Raw genomic sequence first — 8,850 nt, 5'->3', positions numbered from 1 at the left:
TACTGCACTCAAAGCAAGGCAAGCAGTTGCTGTGCATTGAATATGCAAATGAGACAGACAGCATTAAAACAGTGGTACTGCAATTTAGAAATAACTATCCTGCATACCAAAGCTGTCCACAGATACTGCACTCCATCACAGTTAGGAAAGTGTAAAAGCGAGACCACCGTACTGCTCCTATGGAAGAATAGCCATTGATGTCATCAGTGTAATAAATGGTATAAACATAACCATATAAACAAAAATGGAAAGCCAGTGCCTAAAGTGCAAACACATCTACTCTAAATAAAACAGAAAAAAACACTGTAGAGGTACAGGAACCAAAATACCACCAAAGATGAAGAACTCCAAAAGAACTTTAATAACCACAAAAAGATATATAGCATTAAACGCTTAACTGAATCACTGCATTTTTCATCCCGAACGTTGGGACTTATAAAGATATCCATCCAGCACTTCCCTCTTATATACCTATAATTAACCAATTAAAACTGAATGAAAAACAATTAAGTAATACATAATCTACTAAATTAAATAATTAAAAAATTAATTAAGAATGGCAAGCAGTCTCAAACAATAAAGGGTTCTTTAATATGTATGTATATATTGAAATCTCCATAACCATCATGTTAAAAACCAATGTAAGTAAAAATAATATGTTAAAAATATAATATTATTGAGGAAAATAATTTGCTAATACACAATCTCACTATAAAAATAAATTTAAAAACATGTCCAATCCTATACTACTCTCTAGTGGCCATCATAATAAATACATCAACACTCTTGTAAAACATAAACTACAAATTACAAACTACAAAACACATTTTTAAAAACTATTCCAACTGATAAATATTCAAAAACTAGCTACTACTCTAATTTTAAAACCTCCACCATAATATTCCTTTTAATCAGTGTTCAAATGCTACCCAATCACACAAATACTTCACAGAGGATACCTAAGTGTTATTAAATTATTTATCTGTATGTAATACTCTTATAATCTAGCTGCTCTCTACTTCAGCACCGGTGCCAGGGAGATATTTCATTTAAACCAGGGGCCTCAATTGCTTGTAAAACCAACTGCAAGTAAGTTTCCTGGTACTCTATTTTTTCTTCCCATAGGCCCCATTTAATGTCCCATGGTACTGTTTCCAGTACAAAACAAGAGAACTAATCTTCTCTACAATTTAACATATGTTTGCACAGATCATTATTAATATTCTGAATCTTAATATTATAGTAATGTTCATATATTCTCCATCCACTCACACACACACACACACACACACACGCACACACACGCACGCACACACACACACACACACACACACACACACACACACACACACACACACACACACATACCATACCATATCCTCTCTGCCCCCACACACACACACCATACCTCTCAACTGTGCAGATTTTTGCCTCATATTGTGGTTTTCTGGCAAATCACTGATGACTGAAGTCATTAAATTCTGGTAGACATTTGATTCTCAGACTTCATATCCTTCAGAAAAATGCATGCTAACACCTCTTATTCTAGCAACTTTCTAAGTTGATAAGAACAAAATTTTAAATCTGCCCCTATTTTTGTGCCTTTGTACCACAATATTTTTGGCTTTGACCAGATTTCTTCTGCTAACCTCTATATTTTATAAATAGGCATATACACAAACATGTACAAATTTGGTACACAAGGCATATCATGTTGCATCAAGTGGCAATGTTTAACTATAACTGCCACACTTTAACTCACTTCTGTGACTCTTGGCCTGTGCAGAACTATAATTGAGGAGCTGTCAGTATGGGTATTACATTATTTGTTAGGCTGTTTACAGTGATATGCTCCTGTTCAGTTTTACTTTGAAAAACAAAAAACTTCACAGTGTAGTCTTTATACTCTGTGGAAGCCGAGGTACCAGAATAAATTTTGTGCATCTGTTCGTGTTGTTCCTGCTCTTTTATGGTGGTTTTGTGCATCACTTGTTCTTTTTGGTTGTGCTGTGTTTCGTGAAGAGCAGGTTTTTTATTTATCATGGCTAATTTAGCCTCTACTAGTGAAAACTTCCGTTTTGCTGACTTGTGCAAGGAAAGGGATGTTAAACTGGCAGCGTCTGATCCATGGGGAGCTCCGGCAAGCATCGATCGAGACAAGAGGTTCGATGAGCTTAAAAAATTAAGATTTAAAGAAACTTCTTTGTTCTACGATACTTGCTTATTGGAGAAATATGTCAGTTTGTCCATTACACCCAGGGGACTTCGGGTGGACAAACTACCCGCTTCGAAATTTGCTGATGATGAGACTGAGTTTCTTGAGGAGTGGAAGGCTGCCTCACTGCAATGTACTTTGAACTGGCTTAAGATACTTATCAAGCGTAATCGCAAGAACCTGGGGATGGTACAACTTAGAATTGCAGAGGTGGAGGAAAGTCTACTTATCGAAATCCCTAAAGAGGTTTTCTCAGCTACTATAAAGAATATCAATACAGAAACTAGTAAGTTTGAGAATGATATTATTTCAAGGAAGAAAAATAAGCTTAATAGAGATATCAATGATTTTAGCAAGAATACCATCTATTTGTGGCAGCGAAAGCGAAAGAATGGTACATTCGGAACCGGAAGAACTAATGGAGCTTCCCGGTTCACAAGAGACTCTTCTGTTTCATCTTCAGATACGGGGGCAAGTCGAAAAAGTGTTTCATTTGAAAGAGTAGATAACATGGAAGAGGAGATGGAAGAACAACAAGGCAATAAGAGGAAATCCAGAAGCAAAGGTCGTAATAGACGCCGTTGAAAGGGTACAGTTTTCGGCTGTTCCAAGTGAAAGTCAGAGGTTGGGACATTTTGCTGTTTCAAATGTGTTGTACAATTGTGAGCAAAAGCATATTATAAATTTAAGTGATTTGTTACTTACTTCTGATATGGAGCAGGTATTACTTAAAGGTAGCAAGTTTGTGCCTACCAAGATACCTGCTCTTTCAGAGTTAATTATTGATGCTAAGCATTTTTGTAGAAAATTGTACTTAAAAAACTTTTTTGGAAATAAGAAATGTTCTAATGACAATTTAATGAGTTCTCTAAATGTTTTGGAAACCAATAATGGTAATGAGATCTGTGTTGGGCAGGATGATTTATCATGTTCTTTTGACTCTTTGCTGAACCTTTCCACATATGAGTATGAAACTTCTGGGCCTGCAGAGGGGGAAACAGATACTTTTGAAATTGATTTATGTGATGTTGTAAATGAACGGTTTGTGACAGGTTATGGAAAACTTGAAGTTCCAGTCTTGCCTAGCTATAGCTCCTTTCATCCACCTAAGAATTCTGCTGCTTTAAGGGCTTTTGAGAATGTGTTACTTGGTAAAATAGAGGCTGAATATGTGAATTTTATGAAAAAATATTTTTCCTATAACCTCACTAAAAATGAATGGAAAGCTTTAAAAGATATGCAAGCTGTTTGTGACACATATGCTTTTTGTCAAGCAGATAAGGGAGGGAACTGGATAATCATGGATAGAACACATTATTTGAAAATGGTGTTTGATTTGTTATCAAATGAACAAGTTTATATGGAGTTGCCAAATAATCCTGTCTTGGAATTTAATAAAGCCTTGTTAGAAATTCTGGAGAGGGGAGAGAGACTGGGTTTTTTCAATAGTAAAGATGTTAAAAAACTTTACATTGTTAATCCTAGAGATCCCAGTTTCTATGCCCTACCTAAAATACACAAAAATCTTGTTGACCCTCCGGGTCGCCCTATAGTTTCATGCCGCGGCTGCTTTCTTGAACATATTGGTATACTATTGGACTCTATTCTTAAAAAAGAATTGATTCATGTTTCTTCACACATTGGGAATACTAATGAATTTTGTACTAAAATGAAGAATATGCAATGGGACAGTAAATTCTATTGGGCCAAGGTGGATGTTAAGGCACTTTACACAAGTATAAAGAAAAAATGGGGTTTGGAAGCTATTCAAAGTATATTGGGGGAGGGCCCACGTACCTCATATATTATTTCATTACTAGAATTTGCATTAACTCACAATTACTTTTGTTGTGAAGATAAGATATTCTTGCAAAAAGATGGTACTGCAATGGGTGCAAACTTTGCCCCCAGCTATGCGATATTGTTTATGTCCTATTTTGAGACAACTTTTCTATATAGGCTAAAGTTTTTTCAGAACAGTGTTGTGCTCTATTATAGATATATTGATGACTTGATTTTTGTATGTACTGGTAGTATTACTGAATTTGAGGGCTTCATTACTAGTTTACATAATAACAAGTTTGGTCTTGAATTTACTTATGTTCTGAATAGAACTACTATTCAGTTTTTAGATATTTCATTATATGTAGATTCTCATAATAGAGTACAATATAAACCTTATAGAAAAACCACTGCAACTAATAATTTTCTTCATGCCACTAGTGCGCATCCAAGACATTTGATTGAAGCATTACCTTATGGCGAATTTAAACGCACGTTTGAGCACACTTCTGAAACTAATTTGTTAGACTTTGAATTTGGGATGGTTACAAATAGACTTCTTGAGAGGGGCTATTCTGAAATTTCAATAAAGAATAGCAGTAGCAAGGTGCGTAAATCTGATTCTTCTATTAGAAGAACTGATTTATTATATCAACAAAGGGAGAATAGATCTGTTATGAATGAAGGGAATAGAATTTTTTATGTCAGCAAATATTCTCCTTTTTCTCCTTCTCTTAAAGAAATAGTAGATTTTTTGTGGCCTTTTGTTTATCATAATGATGAAATTGGCCATTTATTTCCTAATAAGGTTTGTTTTTCATTTGGTAGATATGCAAATTTGAAAGAAAAATTAAAATTTAAATCTCAGATTAGGTTAAAAATGGTAAATGTTATTTCATCAGTAAAGGGTATGTTCAAATGTGGAAAATGTAGAATTTGCCAAAATGTCAGGAATTTAACAGGAAATTGCATTAATGGCATTAAATATCAAGCTTTGGATACTTTTAATTGTAGATCTTGTGGGGTGGTGTATATTATAGGTTGTGGGTGTAATCCACCGAAATATTATATAGGACAAACCAAACGCCAATTAAAGTTTAGAATTATGGAACACATGGGGGACGTCAGAAATGGGAGGATGGAAAGTCCAGTTTCAGAACATTTTAATATGTTACATAATGGGAAGTTGGACTCCTTCTTTTTTTGTGCCTTGGCTAGACCTGACATTTATACTAATGGGAATTTCCTATATAAATTATTAAAATTGGAAAGTATGTTTATTCTTAACTTTGGCACTTTAAAACCTAAAGGTTTAAATTTAGAAAATAATTTAACTATTTAAATTATTTATTTACACTAGAATTGGTTTATAAGCTTTTTTTTTTTTTCTTGTGTATATATGTGGGGTTTTTTCTTTCTTTTTTCTTTTTCTTTTTTGTGTGTGTTCTTTTCCTCTGTGTATGGCCCTTTTAATAACTCTTGTCTCTAATGAATTAGTATGATTATTTAATTAATCAATTATGTAAATATGTATAAAATGATGCATTGGTCTGTGAATGATTATTCCTTTGAAGGCTGTGGAAGCCGAGGTACCAGAATAAATTTTGTGCATCTGTTCGTGTTGTTCCTGCTCTTTTATGGTGGTTTTGTGTTTATACTCTGTTGGCAAGGGGGCTTGCACCTCCCTAACCCCACTCCCACTGTGTTTTGAAAATGTGGAGGAAGGAAGTTATGGGGTGCACCAGTCCACTTTCTAATGGTATATACCAAATTTAGGTCTCATCACAAATATAATTTGCAGTAACCGAAATATTACATAGCACCACCAGGGATTGTTCACACACATTCCACCCTTTTTCTAACTACGTTGTAGTTTCTGCAAGATCAAGGCAAGTCAAAGAAACTGAATTAAAAAATTCACATGACCCATAACTGTATGGTTCCCAGTGTCCATGACACTTGTATAAAATATCATTACAATCTAAAAATTTATAAAATATCATTGCAATCTAAAAATTTATAAAATATCATTACAATCTAAAAATTTATAAAATATCATTACAATCTAAAAATTGCAAGAAAAGAAAATCCAGTTCAAAACCTGTTACGCTGACTTCACAGAAGTATATTATAAACAGGAGAGGTCCCAGTACCGTACCCTATGGGATGCCACTAGTAACAGGCCTCTTGGAGGAGGTGGATTTCCCCACCTTAAATTCATGTGTTTTGTCTGTGAGCCATTTGTTCAGCCATTGGGTGACACAGGGCTTTATACCTACATTTGTACGCAATACCAGAGTGAGGTATTGTGTCAAATGCCTTTGCTAAGTTCAGGTAGGCAACTTGCACCACTTTGTCCTTGTCCATGGCTCTAGTAACATTCTTGAAGACGTCCACCAGGTTTAGGAGACATGACTGCTGCCGACAAAACAGACCGAGGATGGGTCCAGTGTTTGAAGTTTTCCTATGTCTTTGTTTGTCTGGTTCTCAGTAATTCTTTCCATATTCTTGCATATCAGACTAGTGAAACATCTGGGTCTGTAGTTCTTAGCTATGTTCATAGTCCCTATTTGTGTAGAGGGATGACTGCTACAGTCCTCCATTCCCTAGGGAACAAGCTAGCACTGGTTGCACACTACTGAGTTATCTATCAGACTCATACAGATTGCGCACAAGCTGAAAACTAGCTAAACATAAATAACATGGAGAAGGCCTGACAGCCAATATTTTATCTGCATTGTTTTCCATTCTGGATGCCCTATTTGCTTCATATAAACGTCCTTAAAAAGCTCATTCCAAGACAGATGCAATTGATGGTCATTGTGCACCTCCCAAATCCATCCTAGTCAGCTATTTACTTGTTTTGTTTTATTCATTTAGTGGTATTTTGTAGAATACCTGAGGGCAGGAATCCTTATTTCCCTATTTTATTCACATAAATGTCCTTCTTAAGATGCTCATTCCAAGATGGGTGCATCCAATGGTCACTGTTCTCTTCCCAAGTTCATCCTAGTCAGCTATTTATTTTGTTTTGTTTTATTCCTTTAGTGGTATTTTGTACAATATGTGAGGGTAGGTGTCCCTTAATCAATTTCTTACCCGTTACAGAGAAACTGAACAGGTACAGAATTCTATAGGGGCAGTGGTATACTTGTTAGCATTGCTGCCTCACAACACGTGGTTCTGTGGTTCATTTCAAGGCTGATGTCCCTTCAGTGCAGAATTTACACATCTGTGTATCAGCATGGGTTCCAGTGTCTTTCCACATCATACAGACACGTGGGTAAGTGAATTGATGCTGCTTAAAGTGTATTGGTCACTTTTTGAAGTATCTTTGCTTTACAACTAATTCAATCGCCTGTCACATGTCTCGGGTTATAGTTGCAAGTGATTTTACAAAACTAAAAAAAAATGAAGTTATAAGTGTGCTGATTTTTTACTTATGTAATCCCAAACACAAAATAATGTTATAGTAGATACTGTGCAGTAATTTACATATGACTGTAAAGCTTTGTGGGTAAGCAGAAGCAACTTACATATTTAAAGGAGAAGATAACTTCATTGTTGGGGTTTTTTTGCTACATAATCACGTGTTAAATTTCAACCTGAAGTGCTCCACCTGCAAAAACTAGCTGACAACTTATCTTTCTAAGAAGTAAGAAACTACTCCTGATTTGTTTAGTATGAATACACAGTAGCATATATATTAATTTAGGAAGTAAGGCATTGTGGGTTTAGTTTTTATAATGTCGTTGCACTGATTTTCATCTCTGAGCAAAAATATAGAGGGCAGTCCTTATCAACAAATAAAATGGAAAAACAACACACTTTTTTTATCAGAAGCTGTGCAAATTAATATTGTTTGTGGTTAGGAGATTACATCCAGCTGCAAAGGTTTATTACTTATACTTGTTTCAAAACATGACCAATACACTTTCAATTATCCCTAGGTGCGGGAGGAATATAAGTAACTGTGCATCATTACTGTAACATACTGCCATTTATGCATGACTATTTCCTGCTTTACACCTGCTGTATGGCACAGGCTCTGTCTCTCCAGGAGCCTGAACTGCAAATTACTGCACACATGGATACTGAGCATTACAAGTTTACACAAACACTGCTCTGTGTCAACATATTGGATAGATTACTGCATAAGTGAACTTGTTTTGAATCCTTTCTCAGTGCTGACACTGACTTCAATGTATGTACATGTATATGTATATATATATATATATATATATATATATATATGGTTCTGACAACACGAACAACAACCCAACACGAATCACACTAACCACATATTAGTACACACCAACACTAAACGAAACACAGCACACATACCCGGCGAACAATTATTAAAACAAAACACATCCCCATTCCACACACCACACACACAAATAAAAATTAAAAAAACCCCCATTATCCCCACCACACAAACAACACAAAGCAAAGCACGCCCTTAAAATCACCACGGCCCACCCTAAACCCCTAACCCTAACTCACTGTCACTTATACCATACACCTACCTCCACCCGCTCCCAGCCCCATCCCTTAACCCAGCTAACATACCCCTAACTAATCCCTTAACCCACCCTATCTAACCCACCTAACTGGCTCATGGCCCCGACCACCCTAACTCCGCCCCACCCCCTACCCCACAACCCCCACTCCATACCCCTATCCCCACAGACCGTCAATCTCACGACTCTAACCGCCCGTCGTCCGTCACGATATACTCACACAGCCTTATATATATATATATATGTACAGTTACATAAAAATAAGTAGAGATGCATATAATTATGCAAATCGTAGGAGCACAGTAGAAAATGAAAGCACATATTTAAAGC

The 8,850-nt window shown here is 35.8% G+C and overlaps 1 protein-coding gene across 1 annotated transcript in view; it reads right to left on the bottom strand.

The window, feature by feature from the left end:
- The window catches only part of FRRS1L (ferric chelate reductase 1 like), a 323,816-nt gene that overhangs the window by 2,266 nt on the left and 312,700 nt on the right, over window positions 1-8,850 (bottom strand). The window lies entirely within an intron of this gene.

This window comes from Protopterus annectens, chromosome 3.part0 (assembly GCF_019279795.1).
Source record: "Protopterus annectens isolate FY-2018-M chromosome 3.part0, PAN1.0, whole genome shotgun sequence".
In the NCBI taxonomy this organism is placed as follows: Eukaryota; Metazoa; Chordata; order Ceratodontiformes; family Protopteridae; genus Protopterus; species Protopterus annectens.
The sequence above is the reverse complement of the archived record's forward strand: the minus strand, read 5'-3'. Positions and strand labels throughout refer to the sequence as shown.